This window comes from Podarcis cretensis, assembly GCF_951804945.1.
Source record: "Podarcis cretensis genome assembly, chromosome: 8".
In the NCBI taxonomy this organism is placed as follows: domain Eukaryota; kingdom Metazoa; phylum Chordata; class Lepidosauria; order Squamata; family Lacertidae; genus Podarcis; species Podarcis cretensis.
In genome coordinates this window covers 17337541-17356998 of record NC_137177.1, presented here as the reverse complement: position 1 = coordinate 17356998, position 19458 = coordinate 17337541, and the positions used below count along the sequence as shown (strand labels likewise).

The 19458-nt window shown below is 44.1% G+C and overlaps 2 protein-coding genes across 3 annotated transcripts in view; both read right to left on the bottom strand.

Moving 5' to 3' along the window:
- LOC307221552 (interferon-inducible GTPase 5-like) overlaps positions 1-19458 on the bottom strand; it is a 74315-nt gene that overhangs the window by 8608 nt on the left and 46249 nt on the right. The gene's annotated exons all lie outside the window — the stretch shown is intronic.
- The window catches only part of LOC307221561 (interferon-inducible GTPase 5-like), an 88158-nt gene that overhangs the window by 32682 nt on the left and 36018 nt on the right, over positions 1-19458 (bottom strand). Inside the window, exon 2 of one of the 2 annotated variants that reach the window (XM_079986193.1) lies at positions 10798-10936. The exons of the other annotated variant lie outside the window; for it this stretch is intronic. The gene's annotated coding sequence lies outside the window, so the exon portion shown is untranslated. The remainder of the gene's footprint in view (positions 1-10797; positions 10937-19458) is intronic. 2 annotated transcript variants of the gene reach the window in all.

The following is a 19458-nucleotide window of genomic DNA, read 5'->3' as shown; positions in this document are numbered from 1 at the left end:
AGCAGCCATCGAAGGTGGTAACAACAAAATGTTTAGGGGTATGTGTACCCCTGCATCCCCCCAGAAAAAGCACTGATCATATCATATTATAAACAATAAGATTATTAACAATGATGTTCTAGAAGGCTGCCATTTTCCCCTGTGGCAAAGGGACTAAATAACATGCCATCACCATTGAGCAGAGCTGGTGCTACATTAAGAGTTTTAAGAAACTGCCCTGAAGCCAATGCGGCTGGTCTCCCTTTTGAGGGTTCATTCAATATTTCCCTCTGCAGAGCCCCCCCCCTCCCAGTTGATGGATATTACCACTACAGGAAAGCAGCAGGAACACTTTTTGGCATAACAAAATAAAAAAATTCCTTCCAGTAGCACCTTAAAGACCAACTAAGTTAGTTCTTGGTATGAGCTTTCGTGTGCATGCACACTTCTTCAGATACACTGAAACAGAAGTCACCAGACCCTTCTATATAGTGAGAAGGTGGGGAGGGGTATTACTCAGAAGGGTGGTGGGAATGGGTGATAGGCAGATAGCTGTGATGAGCCTGTTGACGACTCTTAACGACTGCAATAGGTCTTACAGGAAAAAGCAAGGGGTGAAAAGGTGAAAAATGGCTTTGTCATGTATAATGAGATAAGAATCCAATGTCTTTGTTCAGACCAGGTCTCTCCATGTTTTTCAGTTTGGTAATAAGTTGCAATTCAGCAGCTTCTCTTTCCAGTCTATTTCTGAAATTCCTTTGTAATAGAACAGCTACTTTGAGATCTTGTATAGAATGTCCTGGGAGATTGAAGTGTTCTCCTACTGGTTTCTCTGTCTTGTGATTCCTGATGTCCGATTTATGTCCGTTTATGTCCGTCTGGTGACTTCTGTTTCAGTGTATCTGAAGAAGTGTGCATGCACACGAAAGCTCATACCAAGAACTAACTTAGTTGGTCTTTAAGGTGCTACTGGAAGGAATTTTTTTATTTTGTTTTGACTATGGCAGACCAACACGGCTACCTATCTGTAACTGGAACTTTTTGGCATGTACAAATGGTATCTGTGAGCCATTTCTGATTAGAAAAATGGCATGGCAAGTGTTCAAGGCAGGGCAGAAGATGCTGGAGGTTCTCTTGGTTCTGGGTTGGTGCTGCCTGATGAGCCTGGATAGCTCAGTTGGTTAGACCGTGGTGCTGATAACGCCAAGGTTGCAGGTCCCTGTATGGACCAGCTGCATATTCCTGCATCGCAGGGGGTTGGACTAGATGATCCTCAGGGTTCCTTACAACTCTACAGTGCTATGTTTCTACGACTTTCCCGAGTCGCCCTCCCAGGGCTTTCTGGGTCCTTCCATGACTGTGGTACCAAAGATGAAACTTCCTTTCTCCATGCACCTTAGTCCTGCTGCAAAATCGCCTCCCCATATCAATTCAAACAAACAAACAAAATCCCACTGATAACACCCCACACTTAATATATCATGCAGTTAGGTCCTCAGAATGTCTTTAATTATAAAAAGGATGTTATGCTCTTTTTTCCTTTGCAGTATTTCTTTTATTTATTCATTATATTTATATAGTTTTCAGGACAAGATAAGGTTGCTGATAATGGGTTGTCTTCAACTAACATCTATTCAGAGTAAACCTATTAAAATTAATGGACCTTAGACATAGTTATTAATTTCAGTGAGTCTATGCTAAATAAAACTCTCACACAAACATGTTTTAAGGGTTATGTGTGAATGCATGCACATATAGATTTTTGAGAGATTGACAACAGGCAGAATTCTTCACTTTATTAAAAACTACCAACTGCTGCTCAAACAACCCACTGGTAGAGACAGGCCCTAAGTAAATTGATTTTCCCACATAAACCACGGATTGTAAAGATGTCCATAAAAGTGTGTGGAAAGCTATCGTTTAACTATTACAGTTTTCTTCTCTTTCTCAGATAAACTGAGCCACGAGGAATCACTGTCATGGATCCTGCCATAACAATAGAAACCTTAACAAAAGACCTTGGGATCAAAAGAAATTCGAAGCTGTTTTTTCATGATGAATTTTCACGAAAACTTTTTAAAAGTGGAAATAGCCAACAGATAGGGAGATGTGAGGAGCTGAACTTAAATGTGTACAAAAAATGGAAAAGTGGGGAAACCACCAAAGAGGAATTCAAACAAATAGCCAGCACGTGTAGACACAAAGTCAGAAAAGCTAAAGCACAGAATGAACTCAGGCTTGCTAGAGAGGTTAAAAGCAACAAAAAAGGCTTTTATGGGTATGTTCGTAGCAAAAGGAAGAACAAAGAAACAGTGGGGTCACTCAAAGGAGAAGATGGTGAAATACAAACAGGGGACACAGAAAGGGCTGAACTCCTCAATGCCTTTTTTGCCTCAGTCTTTTCCGATAAAGAAAACAATGCCCGACCTGAAGAACTTGGAGCAAATGATTCAGCAGAGGAAACACGACCCAGAATAACTAAGGAGATAGTACAAGAATACTTGGCTAGTTTAGATGTATTCAAGTCTCCAGGGCCAGACGAACTGCATCCAAGAGTATTAAAAGAACTGGCAGATGTGATCTCAGAACCACTGGCAGTCATCTTTGAGAATTCCTGGAGAACAGGCGAAGTCCTGGCAGACTGGAGGAGGGCAAATGTTGTCCCTATTTTCAAAAAGGGGAAAAGAGAGGACCCAGTCAGTCTGACATCAATACCAGGGAAGATTCTGGAGCAGATCATTAAACAAACAGTCTGTGAGCACCTAGAAAGGAATGCTGTGATCACCAATAGTCAGCATGGATTTCTGAAAAATAAGTCATGTCAGACTAACCTGATCTCGTTTTTTGACAGAATTACAAGCCTGGTAGATGAAGGGAACGCAGTGGATGTTGCCTACCTTGATTTCAGCAAGGCATTTGACAAGGTGCCCCATGATATTCTTGTAAAGAAGCTGGTAAAATGCGGTCTTGACTATGCTACCACTCAGTGGATTTGTAACTGGCTGACTGACTGAACACAAAGGGTGCTCATCAATGGTTCCTCTTCATCCTGGAGAAGAGTGACTAGTGGGGTGCCACAGGGTTCTGTCTTGGGCCCGGTCTTATTCAACATCTTTATCAACGACTTGGATGATGAACTCAAGGGTATTCTGATCAAATTTGCAGATGACACCAAACTGGGAGGGGTGGCTAACACCCCAGAGGACAGGATCACACTTCAAAACGACCTTGACAGATTAGAGAACTGGGCCAAAACAAACAAGATGAATTTTAATAGGGAGAAATGTAAAGTATTGCACTTGGGCAAAAAAAATGAGAGGCACAAATACAAGATGGGTGACACCTGGCTTGAGAGCAGTACATGTGAAAAGGATCTAGGAGTCTTGGTTGACCACAAACTTGACATGAGCCAACAGTGTGACGCGGCAGCTAAAAAAGCCAATGCAATTCTGGGCTGCATCAATAGGAGTATTGCATCTAGATCAAGGGAAGTAATAGTGCCACTGTATTCTGCTCTGGTCAGACCTCACCTGGAGTACTGTGTCCAGTTCTGGGCACCACAGTTCAACAAGGACACTGACAAACTGGAACGTGTCCAGAGGAGGGCAACCAAAATGGTCAAAGGCCTGGAAACGATGCCTTATGAAGAACGGCTAAGGGAGCTGGGCATGTTTAGCCTGGAGAAGAGGTTAAGGGGTGATATGATAGCCATGTTCAAATATATAAAAGGATGTCACATAGAGGAGGGAGAAAGGTTCTTTTTTTCTGCTGCTCCAGAGAAGCGGACACGGAACAATGGTTCCAAACTACAAGAAAAAAGATTCCACCTAAACATTAGGAAGAACTTCCTGACAGTAAGAGCTGTTTGACAGTGGAATTTGCTGCCAAGGAGTGTGGTGGAGTCTCCTTCTTTGGAGGTCTTTAAGCAGAGGCTTGACAACCATATGTCAGGAGTGCTCTGGTGGTGTTTCCTGCTTGGCAGGGGGTTGGACTCGATGGCCCTTGTGGTCTTTTCCAACTCTATGATTCTATGATTCTATGAAATATTGGAAAAATGAGAAACTGAGAGAAACGGAAAATAATAAATTTGCCCACTTCTCTCAGGAGATTTGCTAAGGGAAATACTTGCTGACATTCCCCCTTCTACACAAATGTTAATGGGGCAGGAGTCCCTGTCCTCTTTTTCAACTCATCCCCCTCACATCTCCTCTAAAATTTGCTCTGGAAAGTTGCTCCCAGCTGGGAAGGTGTGCAAGTCATTCACTTGGGTGAGGAGAAAACATGATACAGACAGTGATGTTGAAGCTGGAAGCTCCTCATATCCTTCAGAAGAAGGATATTGACAAGCTGGAATGAGTACAGAGGAGGGCGACCAAGATGACCAAAGCTCTGAAAACCAAGCCTTATGAGGAGCACTTGAAGGAGCTGGGTATGTTTATCCTGGAAAAGAGGAGATTGAGAGGAGATACGATAGCCATCTTCAAATATCTGAAGGGTTGTCACACAGAAGAGGGAATAAGCTTGTTTTCTTCTGCTCCAGAGGGTAGGGCCTGATCCAATGGCTTCATATTACAAGACTGAACATGAGGAAGAAATAGTTTATTTTTTAGAAACAGTCTAACATTCTGCAGAGTGCAGAGCAGCTATAGAGCCCGCATGACAAGCTGGCTTTGCAAGCCAGGCAGACCAGAAGGACACCAAACTCTCCTCAGAGTGTTCCTAGACTGACAGCAAAGCCTGTGTCTTATCTGACACCCTCAGCTTTAGGGGGACATCATGCAGGGGGCCACCAGGCACAGGTTCCTTCAAGGGTTTCTCCAGCCTCCGCAGAGCTACTCGCCTTCCCTTCCCCCAGCTTGTCCTCCAGCTTCCTGCAGCCTTGGGAGCTGGAGCTCTTCGCCACCCCCACCCTCCAACTCCCTCTCAGTGCAGATGGGGCAGGCAGGTAGTTGCCGTTTCCCGTCCGTGTCTCTTGGGGTTTGGGCCTCTCTTCTACACTGGCCCACCTTCCTATCGGGACACAGTTTCGCCAAATTCCCCTGCCTCCCGCGCACAAAGCAACTGTGTGTTTCCCAACGCCATTGACTCCCTTCTTTCCATGCCATCCTAGTCTTCCCTCTTTCTCTTGAGCCAATCTGCATTGGTTTAACTGCTTGCCCCTGGCTGAATGAGTCGCCCATCCCTGGCGCAGAAAGACTTGGAGTGTGGCTCCTTACTAGCGGAGGCCCCCCAGCCCCCCTCTTTTCTAACGTCCATTGCTCCTGATGTAACCCCAGCTGTAGGGAGGCTCTGACTAACTCATCCAGCAACTGCATGGGTTGCATCTTCGCCATCTCATCCAGGATTGATGGGTTCAATCCTGCTCCATACATGGGTGCCAGCGGTGTGTTCTGTCCCCAGCCAACCCTTTGCAATAAGGCATTGAAAGCAGTCCAATAAGATGCCACAGAACTCTCCCCCCTCCAGTCGCAGATGTAGCAGTTGTTGCTCATCTGCTGCATGCTCCATGGGGCTCTTGAACATTGCATCCATCTGTCCCCAGAATTCCCACAGATTTCCCAGTGTGCTGTGCTGGCCCTCCATTAAAGTGCTGGCCCAGTCCTTAGCTGGTCCTTCCAGCCAGCTTATCAGATAAGTTATCCGCTGTTTGTCCAAGCTAAATTTGGCTGATCTCACATCCAAAATGTAACTGGATTCCATTTTAAAGGCAGCATAACGTTCTGTGTCCCCACTGAATTTTTCAGGATGAACCCTAGGCCCCTTGTCGGCCCTGAGGTCCCTTACAGGTCCTTTGTTCATCTAGAGCTCCTGCTAGCGTATCGAGCTATGATTTGAGTTGCCATGTGTAGCTTCTCAATTCTATTATGGGTCTGTGGGCTCTCCTGCCCCTCCCTCTGCTCCCCCAGCTGCATTCCCCAATTTCCGAACTTGCCTTTCCATCACGTTCTCTGTTGGCCTCCGGCATGAGAGAAAAAGTGAGTCCGGGCAAACTGTTATGGCTTGGTCTCTCCCACAAACGTGAGACAAATCTGCCTGTTAATTATTTCAGATTTATTGCTAAAGCAACACACTAAGACGGAGCTTCTCTACTCACCGCCCTCCCCAGAAGATGGAGTTGCCCGGACTCAGCTCCTGCCCCTTCCCCAACACGGAAGCCCTCCCACCCATGAAAATATCAAATAAGTATGGAGGAAGGTAAACCCACTTAACTTCCTCCACAAAAAGCCCCTGGATTTAGGTAGGCTCAATCCAATTTGTAGGGTCTCCTACGCCTGCAAATTTCACCAATTTTGGCCAAAAGGGATTATTTAATTCCTCATTATAATGAATGGGGACACAGAGCTTTGTTTGGTTAGACTTGTCTGGAACCCAAAACACAGATATAATCAGAGAGAGTACAAAGTAATTAATGCACAGATACTTGGTCACACCTAGTGAGTTTGAATGTGTTTTGCTATTTGTCAATAAAAACTATATTACTTTGTCTGTTTATTTGTGTTGGCAGCCAGTCTGGGAACTTTTCAACCTCCAAGGCTTTAAGGCTGTAAGGCTTTGCAGAAAAGTTACATTCTGAGGAGGGATAAACTCATTCCACAAATAAGAGCTGGTGTTGCTGACTCCCAGCTTGATGCATAGCCAATGCATAGCCATCTCTTAGTGTAGCTGCTAGTAGCTGTCAGTGTAGCCCCCTCCGACAGCTGGAAAAACTTGGATTTTTATCTCAGCAGCTGCTAAAATCACGTACGGACTATAACAATCTCAAAAACAACTGGCTAGTGCTTGGAATGAACAAGTTCAATGTGCACTGAATTAGTTTGAAAAACATCTGAACTACATGTGAAAGTAGTTTCCATAATTGCTGGGTAACCTGAACATGAATTAAGTTGATGTTGGGGTAAAATGATGAATGAATTCTGGCTCATCTTCAAGTTCATTACCACTTTCTAAATGCTTTAGAGTATTTACACAAACAAAATTTGGTTTTTTTTTCAAAAACCAAGAAACAAAAAAATAAAAAAGCACATATCCCTCAAAAACAAAGCAAAGAAAGAAAGAACGTAGAGTATTTCTACAAAAAAATTTGCCAAGGGTAATTTGGATTAACTTGAAGTGAACTGAACATAAAGAGAACTGGTTTGTTTCATAAAGGGATGAACATGAATGGGAATTAGTTCTTTTACGGACATGTTGAACTTGAACTAGTTCTAAGCTCTGACATGGACAGAGACCTGATTTCAAGTCTTGTTTGTTCTGATGATGTCGTCTCTGGTTTCTTTGTTTTCTCAAAAACCAAGAAAAAAAAAGGAAAATAAAAAGCACATATCCTGCAAAAACAAAACAAAAACAAAGAAAGAATAAGAAGCACCTATCTGGAGCTATTTGTGGCAGGAGGACACCCAAAACTCCCTCTCCTCCAACTATGTTGAAGATGAACCAGTCTTTCTCTGTTTCATAGCATCCTAAAATACAAAGAAATTTGTGGGCATGTGTATGCTTATTTCCAGAGAAAAAAACCCTCCCCAAAGGCTCAGGCTTCCCCTACCCACCCACCCAGCTGGTGAAGTAAAGAAAAGATTAATCATTACAACAAGAAGGCTGAGAGAAAACAGGCTTGTGGTTCAGGTTAGGACACCTAAATTTGGACCGTTGCCTACAGCTTTCCCATGCCTTGATTAAATGATTTTTTAAAACAAAAATTAGAACAGTTGGGGAAATAATTGCAGTAGGGAGGATTCAGGGGAAAAAAACATTTCTTATAATCTTAATATTTATTATTTTATTGAGATTAAGTAAATAATCTGAAGAGTAATAAAGGGAGCAATTGGTTGATGCTGTGGTAGAAAGATGAGAATATGCATGTTGTACCTGGATGTCTCCTCCCAGGTAGATGTATTGGCTGTTTACTTGGGTTTCTTAGGCTCAGCAGCCTTTGCCAGAACTTTCTCTGCATCTTTCACAGCGTTTTCCAGGAAATCCTTCAGCAAGTAGAATGTGGTAGCAAAAGAACTGCCCCCACCATAGAGAGACCCCAACACAGGTATGAAATGCAGAACCAGCTCTACCACTGTGATTGTTCCCCATATTGCTGACCTCTTCAAGATATCCATGACAAATTCTGTCGTGATCATACCGGCGCTTGGGGTATGTTCAATACCAGATTTCAACTCCTCAACAGGTTTCCCCACACGATTTGCTAGTATATTGAGGGAATCTTCATCCAAGCAAAAAACTTTGCAGATCTCCCTCATTGTCACAGCCACAATGCCAATGTCAAAACCAAATGAGAGGAATGGGAGAGGAATGAACCCAACAGTACAACTCACAATGGCTTTTTTCCATATCAGGCTCTCCATAGCAGCCTTTTTCTTTTTAATGCTATCTTTTGTTAAAATTGGAAGACACATAATTAAAACATCTCTCTTGATTTCATCCTGTTCCTTTTCAAAGGTCTCTTGAAGCCGGGGGAAATCATACTTGCTCAAATCCCACCTTGATATCAGAAAGACCCTTGGAGAAGACTCACCTAATGCCTTCAAATTATCATAGCTATCTTTCTGTATAATGCCAAGTGTCTTCTTCTCAGCTTGCATCATCTCATAGGTGTCCTCCACATTGATGCGTTTTGACCGCCTGTAGTTATCAATATCGATATCCACTTTGCTGCGCACATAGTAGAATTTCTTCTTATTTTTACGGATCTCAAGAGCCAAGTTGGTGTCATCCTCAGTGAAGCGCCCTGAGGCGATGATGATGAAAAAATCATACTTGCTGAAATTGACCTTCTTTAGGTATTCCATTGCACTAAAATTGTTTGTTCCAATTCCTGGTAGATCCCAAAATTTGACTTTGGGGAATGTGGGGCATGTATATTCTTGTGGCTCCATTGTTGTTTCTGTCAACCCCGTCAGAGCTGCACCCTTTTCATCATCTTCCATTCCTCGCAGGGCATTGACAAAAGATGATTTCCCGGCACCCGCTCTTCCTGTGATGGCAATTTCCAACGTGACATTGTTTAATAAATTTGACTGCTGTTGAGCTTCAGCTGAAACAGCTTCAAATGTTTTTTTCTCCAAAGCAGCCTTCACTTCAGCAAGGTCTTTTTTTAATTTTTCTATTATTACTGCAGGATCCATGACAGGGATTCCTTGTGGCTCAGTTTATCTGTGAAAGAGAAGAAAACTATAATAGTTAAATGATAGCCTTCAGCACACTTTTCTGGTCATCTTTACAATCCATGGTTTATGTGGGAAAATCAATTTACTTAGGGCATGTCACTGAGACTAGTGGGTTGTTTGAGCAGCAGTCGGTAGTATTTCAATAAAGTGAAGAATTGGGCCTGTTGTCAATCTCTCAGAAATCTATATGTGCATGCATTCACACATAACCCTTAAAACATGTTTATGTGAGATGTGGATCTTTTTTGAACTCAAATTGTTCATTCCTCTAGAGCAGGCATGGCCAAACGTGGCCCTCCAGCTGTTTTGGGACTACAACTCCCATCATCCCTGACCACTAGTCCTGTTAGCCTGGGATGATGGGAGTTGTAGTCCCAAAACAGCTGGAGGGCCGGGTTTGGCCATGCCTGCTCTAGAGATTTGACTAAAGGAAGCATTTACACACACACTAAGGATTCCTCTCTTTTTTTGCTAAAACTTTGGGTAAAACACTTAATAAATAAATAAGCCAATGCACTGTGCATATCCCTAGTATATTCTGCCCAAGCCTTGTTCTGCCACTTTCACAAAAGTCAACATAAAATGAAGAATATTTTTAGAAATGTCACCAAGGGGGAGATAAAAAAAAGGAGTCAATGGGTAGGAATAAGAGATGCAGAAAGATCCCAGAAATATTCTTAAAGTACAGTACTGGGGGAAATATCCACATTGGGTTCTTGTCAACTAACCTTTACTCAGCGATGACTCATGACTCACTGAAATTAATAACCATGCCTAAGATCCATCAATTTTAATAGGTCTACTCTGAGTAAATGTTAGTTGAAGACAACCCATTATCAGCAACATTATCCTGTCCTGAAAGCTATATACATATAACAGATAAATAAATAAATGAAATACAGCTATAGGAAAAAAGAGCTATGAGAAAGTCACAGAATCATAGCACTGTAGAGTTGGAAGGGACCCTGAGGATCATCTAGTCCAACCCCCTGCAATGCAGGAATAGTCAGCTGGTCCATACAGGGACCTGCAGCCTTGGCGTTATCAGCACCATGGTCTAACCCACTGAGCTACCCAGGCTCATCAGGCAGCACCAACCCAGAACCGAGAGAAGCTCCAGCATCTTCTGCCCTGCCCTGCCTCGAACCCTTGCCACGCAGTTTTTCTAATCAGAAGTGGCGCAGATACCTTTTTTACACACCAGGAAGTGCTGAGACGCAGCCCTGATAAAGCGGGTGGGGTCATGGACTGCATTGCAATGCTAACAGACCCCTTTTATTAAACTCGGGTGCGGGGGGGGGAGAGGGGGACACCTTTATAGCAGCACGAGCTCTGCTTGCTCCCTGGTGATGACATGTTATTTGCCGCGGGGAAGAAGAGCAGCCTTCTCGAACATCATTGTTAACAATAATATTATTGTTAATGATATGATATGATATATGATATCACAATAGCTATAATGTAATGGTTAATATAATAACAATAAAAATGTAAAAAAAAACAAATAAAAGGTAAACAACAGCAACAGCAATTGTTTCTGCCACCCCCTCCAAGCAAGGAGCTCAGAGTCTCCTTTAGCGCAAAGAAGCTCAAAAAGAAAGGGAAATCATTCTAGAACGAGGAGAAAAGTTCAACTCCTTACCTGCTGCCGCACTTATATTTTGCAGCCAAGCTCAGTCCTCTTCTTGGAGGTTTTGCTTCGAGGTTTCTCGTGCTTTTCTCCGTCCTGCTATCTCCCTCTGTCTCCCTTTTATACCCTCTTCCTCCTGATTGTCACACTACTAAAAGCAAAAAAGAAAGCGAAGGTAACCAGCGAGGATGAGATAAGATCGCAACAAATAGCCGAAGCCGCATTTCTGGCCAGAGGGAGCTTGTTTGCGCAGAACTGTGTTGCTGGCCAGGCGTGGGGAGAGGAAAACTTGTAAACAGGATGCAGTTTCTGCTCCAAGATTTTTACCCATCTACCATGGCCACATTCTCACCCTCTCCCCACATGGCATTTTAGAAGGCCTCATCTAAAACCATGTATCAGTATGAGACCACCCCATCTTCTCTGATCTTACACAGTTACACCACTGCTTGTACGAGTGGCAAACAGAGAATGACAACGAGGCAATGAGCCTCCATTGGTCTGTCATCTGAAGGAAATGCAGTGTGCTAAAGTTCTCCTGAGCTTTCTACCAAGCAGCAATGAGGCAAACATGGAATTGGAACCTGGACCTAGGGCACAGACTCACTTGACATTGCGGTGAGCCTCAGGCCTGGAAAGGGCGGAGGCTATAGAAAATCATAGGTAGTCAGAGACTGTGTCAGCAGCAGTAAGTAAAAGCTCATGTGACACGAGGTAGACGTGCGCATGCCTGGCTTTGTGGCAAAAGGTATACAATCAAATAAGAGATGATGCAAGCTGCAGAACACCACTATATAAGGGAATAAGCGTAATTGGGGAATATAATTGGTCAAGAAAGGTTATGGTAAGGGGAGAGGGGTATAACAGAGGGGGCTTGCCAAGACTCAGGTCCAGCCTTTGGGTGCAATCCCCCTGGACCATGCTTCTGTACAGAGCCAATAAACGAACTTCTTCTTCACCAAACGCCTCATGTGTGTGACTCTTTGGAGGAACTTAAGTGAGAGCTCAGGTTCTCCTGCAACAACATGAGTTCAGCCATGATGCATCCCTACTTGGCCTCTGCTCAATTAGTCCTTAGGCAACACAAGCCACCTATTCTCACCTTCTTAGCTAGAAGCTGCCAAGCCTTAGAAAAGGGAATTCTGTAACCTAGCAGACTGCAGCTGGGAATTTTGATGTCAAAATTCAAAACAGGAGGGAGGGGGTCCAGGCAGCGAGCAACCACATCCTCTTCTGCACCTGTTTGTTATGCTCAAAGCCTAGCTGAGGGCAGACCACAGATTTCCTGTTGCTAGCACCAATTCACAAGAACGAGAGCATCAGTCTGTTGAGATCTTCTAGCTCTTCTGCTACAAAGTCCAGAGAGGACAGGAGAGAGTGTGAGCAGCTGAAGTGAGAAGACAAACTATCCTATCCTCCTGTCCTCAAACAACTGTTTGTCAAGGATCTTGAGGAGCAAGTAAGTCTTAACAGAGGTCCCTCAAAGTCTTTCCCTCCCAGCCAGCTTTCCCCTTGCTCAGCTGGCAGCCTTGTGATCCCAATGATGTTTGATCTCCTGCTGCCCTTGAGCTTCTTCCCTAAGCTTAACAGCAGCATTGGGGGGAGAGGGAGTATCATCAGAATCATGGGATGGGGAGGGAACGTTTCAAACTGTCCTCTGCTTGCAAATCCTTTCTGTCCTGTTGAGTTGACTGGGGAGTATCTGAGAGTGTTTAAAAGGAGGCTAGACAGCAAGAGGTTAACAGTTATCTGAAGCCCTCCACACTGTCCATCCCCCTTTGCCCATGAAACTAGACAAACTATCTGGAACCTCCCCTTCTCCCACCTACAAGATGGCTGATCAGTGGAAAGGTACATTGTGAGCCACATAAGACTAGGCAGTTGGACAAAACAGTCTGAGGGGTGCAAATGGCATGCTTCTGCAGCAAAGTTAGAACACCTCCCTCTCTCTCTGCCGAGCAGTGGCAAGAGGCTGTGGGGTTCCTGGCATGCACCCAGTGTCTGTGGTCCTTTGGAGAACTGAGACATGGCAGGGGTGTCTTTTGTCATCACTTATGGGATGCTGTCAAGCTTCCTGAATAATCTAGCTGAGGATGCTGAAAGGGTTCGAAAGAAAGCCCTAGGAAGGAAGACTGGAAGAGTGTGAGGCAGAGCATCTCAGGGCCAAGTAGAACTGGCACAAGACATGATGCAACCCAAGGTGGGGTAATAGGAGCTGCTGCTGCTGCTATGGCAAGTATTCCTACGTTGGCACCCCTTTTCTTACCCATTGTGGCTGGTTCTAGAGACAATGGAGCAGACCCTAGAGCTGATTTGCCTTACCACAATATGACACAACCAAGCTTTTAAAAATAGGAATAAAAAGCAACAATTTTTGTAAAGTCCTTGGGAGACAAGCATGCCAGACAGGCACACCACTGCTCCCCATTTCCTGTATGGAATCCAATACTCTTATGAATTGAATTGGCCAGGTTTAATCAATGCACCCTTTGAGATTCATTACACATGTCGTGTCCACAGTGAATGCTTTTTTAAACTGATACTTTTTAAATATACTCCAATGTAAACTAGAAACATTTGTCATATTGATGTAACATGCTGTCGAAACTTTTCTGTGTAATTTCTACCCAGACAGGCCTTTAAGAAAGAGAATTCTTTGATTTTGATGTAGTTTTATTAAGATGTTGCTAAAATTATTTTGTTAGATGACAGTAGGCAATAATCAAAATTACTGTTGAAGTTGAAGTGTAGGTATTTTGGGCATACAGCTTTTTCCTTTCTGAGGTTGCAAATTTTGTGGAATGTAATCTTGCTTTTCTTCGATAATGGAGAAAGCTTAGAAAAAAATGCCCTCTTCAAAGGAAAAAAAAAGGGAATATCCATTCCTTTGAATACCCCCTCTCTCTTTCATTTGACCCATATAATATTTTGCTTCCTGCCCAATTCTAGCCTTGCTGCTTCAGGCAATTATAATTTAGTTAAAATTTAGTCAAGGTTTCTCAGCTTTAACAATATTTTAGATTTGTAATGCTAACATATTATACTGTTTTTATGTTATTAACCTCATTTATCTTATTTTCTGTAGTTCTCAATTAAGTTCCACCAGATAAAGAAAAGGTATTTGCTATGTGCCTGAAGACTCATCCTTGAACAGCTGAATTTAGGGGGACTAATTTCGTCATAAAGGGAACTGACATGAGAAACTGGATTTCTGCTTCACAGAAATCGAGCTTAGATTTCCCACAACATTTAAATTTCTGTGATGTAGATGGGATGTATCTGAGGGGTGGTCTTAGGTCACACCCCTTCTGTGATGTATGCATAATGTTTCTGGGGGTGGTCTTGATCTAGAGGATGAAAATTTCAAAAGTCTTTATAAGCCCTTGCACAGCATTTTTGTGGGTCCACCGCCTTTCCTGCGAGTGAGGGGAGCACCCTGTTGCAACAGATCAATAAAGATCAAGCTTACTAGCTGCTTTGCTTCTCAATATTCTCTGGTTGGCCTCTGTTATTCTCTACTACCAATAGGGAACCTATGTAAGGACTCCATATGGGCTCTTGGATACCCCATAAGGGAAAAGGGCATATTTTTATTTACAACAATTTCCAGAACTTTTACCTTCTTGGTCCCCCTCCTCTGAGAATGGAAAAGCATCATAAGGCATGTTATATTGGTTCACATGCTCAGACCTGTCAGGTTTCATTGTCAAGGTCCATGAACTGGCAATGTCCATAAACTCACAGATAGGCTGTGCCTTGCTGTATCTGTGTACCGAAGATCAGCAGTCATGACAGTGTATCACCGGTTTTGATCTTGAAATGACATACATACTTCAGATGGGAGACCCCAAACAGAGACTGAAAACCCCCATGCAGTTTAAAATCACCAAGGTACTTTGAGCTTATCTCTGACAAAAGCCTAATAAGCTGGTATAGGCACATATTTCTTTCTAAATGCTCTGCTGCTGATTATTTGCAACTTTTTATCCTGAATAACCTTGAAAGGGGAAAGTAGCTTTGGGTTTTTATTATATTGTAGCAGAAATGACATGCTGTTTACAAGTTTTCCTCTCCCCCTCCCCTGCCCAGCACATAGTTCTGCTTTCTGAGAAAACAAAAGCTAAATGGAGTCGCTGTAGGTCCTCCTTCTTGTAAATCATTTCTTGGACTGTGCTGGGTCATGACAGAGAGCAAAAGCTAGCAGTGTGAGGCTCACACTTCATCAAAACTCAGGAGGAATATGATGATATGATACAAAGACTTTAAACAAATTACATAATTTATAAATAAAAGCACCACTGACTCAACAGATTTCTTTCATCGCTTCCATTCCTGTTCATCTAGAATTGACCTCTTCTGCATTCATCTTCCACACCCATTTTTAAAATTATATTACAGTGGTACCTCGGGTTAAGAACTTAATTCGTTCTGGAGGTCTGTTCTTAACCTGAAACTGTTCTTAACCTGAAGCACCACTTCAGCTAATGGGGCTTCCTGCTGCCACTGCACCGCCGCTGCACAATTTCTGTTCTCATCCTGAAGCAAAGTTCTTAATCCAAGGTAATATTTCTGGGTTAGGAGTCTGTAACATGAAGCGTCTGTAACCTGAAGCGTATGTAACCTGAGGTACCACTGTATTAATACTAATACTCCAGAGGGAGTCCGTTCCACTGTCAAAGAGCTCTCGCTCTCAGAAAGTTCTTCCTCGTGTTTAGTCAGAATCTCTTTCCTTGTAGCTTGAAGCTGTTTGTCCAGGTCTGACCATCTGAAGCAGGACAAAGCAAGCTTGCACCACACTCCATATGGCAGCCCTTGAGATATATGAAGATGGCTATCATATCTCAGAGCCCAAAAGTCCCATGGTGATAGGTGAATTCTGCCACTGGGAGTTTTATTAGCGCAAACAGTTTCTGAACTCTTATCGCAATACACTGTGTACACACTGTGTACAATACACTCAGATTAAAATTGCCACTACTGGCATTGTGGGCTGGATAGGAAAAGGCGGATTCTGCCACTGGGAGTTTTATTAGCACAAACAGTTTCTGAACTCTTATCGCAATACACTGTGTCTAAAATTGCCACTACTGGCACTGTGGGCTGGATAGGAAAAGATCCTGCTGCAGCCGCTTCTCAGCTGGCTTTGCAGATCCAGCTGCTTCCTGCCTGCCCGGTCTGCAGGGGGTGGGGAAGAGCAACAGCTCCCCAGGCTGCAGGAAGCTGGAGGACAAGCTGGGGGAATGGAAGGCGAGCCTCTCTGCGTATGGCTGTAGAAACCCTGGAGTGCAGCAGCGCCATGATCCCTTGCATCATCTCCTTCTCAGGTTGAGGATGGCGGATGAGACAAAGGCTTTGCTGTCCATCTAGGAACACTCTGTGGGGAGTTTGGTGTCCTGCCTGCCTGCCCGGTCTGCAAAGCCAGCTTCTTGCTCTAACATCGCTCTGCACCCTGCAGAATGTTAGAACTTTTCTGGAAAAGAAACTATTTCCTCTAAGACGCCCTAAACCCCCACAGCTTTAAAGCCCTTCCACTTTATGCAGCCTATCAATGTAACAGTCGACAAGGAAGCCATCAAGGAATAATATTTCTATGCTGCCTTTCAGCTCTAAAAGGAGCCCCACCTAATTAATTCTGACTGTTTCTTTCTTTGCTCACTTTCCCATATTTCAACCATTCCTGCTATGTATTAAGGAGGGAACGGTTGCTTGAAAGGACAACAATCAAATATACAGTGAGTGGAACCTTGGTTCTTGAACTTAATCCATTCCAGGTGTGTGTTCGATTCCCGAAACCATTCAAAAACCAAGGCGTTGCATCCGAGAGGCTGCAGGAGCCTCCTACACTCAAGCAGAAGCCATGTCGGACGTTCAACTTCTGAAAAACGTTCGCAAGCCGGAACACTTACTTCCGGGTTTGCAGAGTTCAGGAGCTGATTTGTTCAACAATTAAGCTGTTCGGGAACCAAGGCACCCCTGTATATCAGAGTTTCTCTCTCCAGGGAAAACCCTCACCAGGACAGGAAGTCCAATTTATGCAGTTTGAAAGCTTCTCATCAAAGCATTGCAGCCATTTTAGGGGGTTTAGGCAGGAAAACTGAGAGGCAGATGAAGCTGTACAGGAATTTCAACAGCATTTGTTAAAGCTGTTTACTTAAGACATTGTAATAACTATAATGTTGCCTGCACCCCAATTTCTGTTTGGTAAGGGATTCCTGGGGTCCCAGTGCTTAACCAGAACATGGTTTCCTTTGAATGCTCAATGGAGTTAAAAACTAATGTGAGTAGTTTGAACTGGGCCTTGAACTGAACTGGCAACCGATCCAGCTGTTTTAAAAGAGGAGTTAGATGCAGAAGGTATTAATTGCTGCAATATTTCTGTTCTTGTTTAGGTGTGATAAATCTCAAAGAAGAGCAGCCATGGCTTGTAAGAGCAGCAAACAAGACACATTAGCTCAAATGAATCAGCCATCTGGCAAACGTACCCTTGATATCGCCATCGTAGGGGACTCAGGTGTCGGCAAATCCTCCCTGGTCAATGCCCTGCGAAATATGGCAGATGATGATGGTGGTGCAGCTGCGGTTGATGTGATAAAAGGTACTAGGGAACCAACGGGGTACCTGTACCCCCAATATCCAGATGTAACCCTTTGGGATCTACCAGCTGAAGCCAAACTTTATTCAATTACATATCTTCAACTCAGTATGAAAGTAAACATGTTTAATGTTTCTTTTTTCTGTGCTATTGTGGCTGCACCCTTATAGAAGGATGCAGAGACCATACCTGCCCTCACCTTCCTCTTAATAGCAGTATTGTGGGGAGAAGGATTATCATCAGAATCATGGGATGGGGAGGGAAAGTTTCAAACTCTCCTTGGCCTGCAAATCCCTTCTGGGCTGTTGAGCTGACTGGGGAAGCACTGAGAGTGCAGAAAAGGAGGCTGGACAGCAGAAGTCAACAGTTAGAAATTGAGAAATTGTTGAATTCGAGCATGCATTTCCCCCCTGAACAAAGCAAAACTGTCACACTGCCCACTCTCCTCTCCCCCTTTTACTTCAAAAATGCAACTTACTTTCTGTCCGGGAACCATGCCAGAACAAGAGATTGAAACATATCTGAACACTCTGAAACCCCTTTCCTGGGAAGAGTCCAATAGTCCCAAGACAGCTTTCTGTTCATGCTCAGAGGACTCCTGAGGGAGGAGAAAGGAGGAGGGAACTGGAAAGGGGTATATATGCTTGTGCACATGACTGTGAACTTCGTGCATGCTTTTTGTGATTTATCACACTTGATCCTTCTACCAGTTCATGGATGGTAGAAATATAAGCCTTTTCTCTGAAACTATTCCTTGAGCGTCTGTTGACTCCCACTTCCCTTTCCCAGGCGCAATATTTTTCCCACCCGAGGGCAAAGCCTCATAAGGCCACAGTACTAGGAGATGGTGGAGCAGGGGAAGGTGAGGAATCAACTGGCCCATCCCTTGGCTGAACAGTTTCTTCTTCCTCCACCTCATCCTGCCCTAACTCTTCCTCCTCCTCCTCCTGCTTCTGGTCTGGCTCCCAGCCCCATAAACGAGAGGCTCCCTTCCCTGGGTCAGCCTCCTGGCCCCCTGTCTCCGCCACATTCACAGTCCCCAACATCTATTATCTGAGGCAGGGTCAACCCAAGACGTTTTGTTGCTGGAGGTGAAGGACAAGATGGCCGCTGCCCCTCCCTCCATTCCATGGGCAGAAACCAACTGGATCAGCCACTGAATGACTTCAGAACACTGGCAATGGAGCCCTGTCCTCTCCTCACATGAGGGAAATGGCCTTAGGGGACTTAGGCAGGCTGTTTCCAAAGGGATAGCCATGTCGGTTTGTTGAAGCAAAAACAGTCCAGTGATCTACCGGTAGATCACGATCTACGTGTTGGACGTGCCTGCTGTGTAATATTTTATTATGTTTTTATATTTGTTGCTAGCTGCCCAGAATGGCTTGGGCAACCCAGTAAAATGTGTGGGGCTAAAAATAGTAAAATTATCATTATGGAATAGGACGTGCCTGTTTTCACCGGAGAAATGTTGGAGGATATGCAAATAGTCTCATGGCATCTTAAAAGATGAGACTGGCTAGCAGGGATCCTCAAGAGGAACGGTTAGGGATAGCCGCCACCACTGAGCTTCCCCCAATACACACACACTCAGCATCTGCTACCTGAGGCAGCTGCTTCACGCTGGCTAATAGTAGAGCTGGCTCTGTTGGGCTAGACCAAGAAAATGGCAACACCTGGTGACAGAACATGGAACAAGCCTTCCTGAAGATAAAATAGAGGTTGGGTGGCTTTGTTGGAGGCCTGTGCTCAAGCAGCCAGTCCTTCAAATTTCCTCATGCTGGGGGTAGTGCTAACATTGATCTATGGGTCTGATCTATCCAGACCGAAATGAATTTGTGTGAAGGCTAGGGCTGAAGAGTTAGGGAGTGAATGCCACATGAAATGCCATTCCCTCACTCAAACAGGTTGCATCATTTTGACCCCCCACAATGAAACAAATGGTTGAAACTCCCCATTGTCAACCACAAATAGAGTGGTAAATTGTGGGAGGGGCGGTTTAGTTCTGTCCTAACCCCACAGTATAGTAGCATTTCACCTCAGCCTTCCCAAAGCAGCTCCCACTGGGCAACTTCTGCACGGAA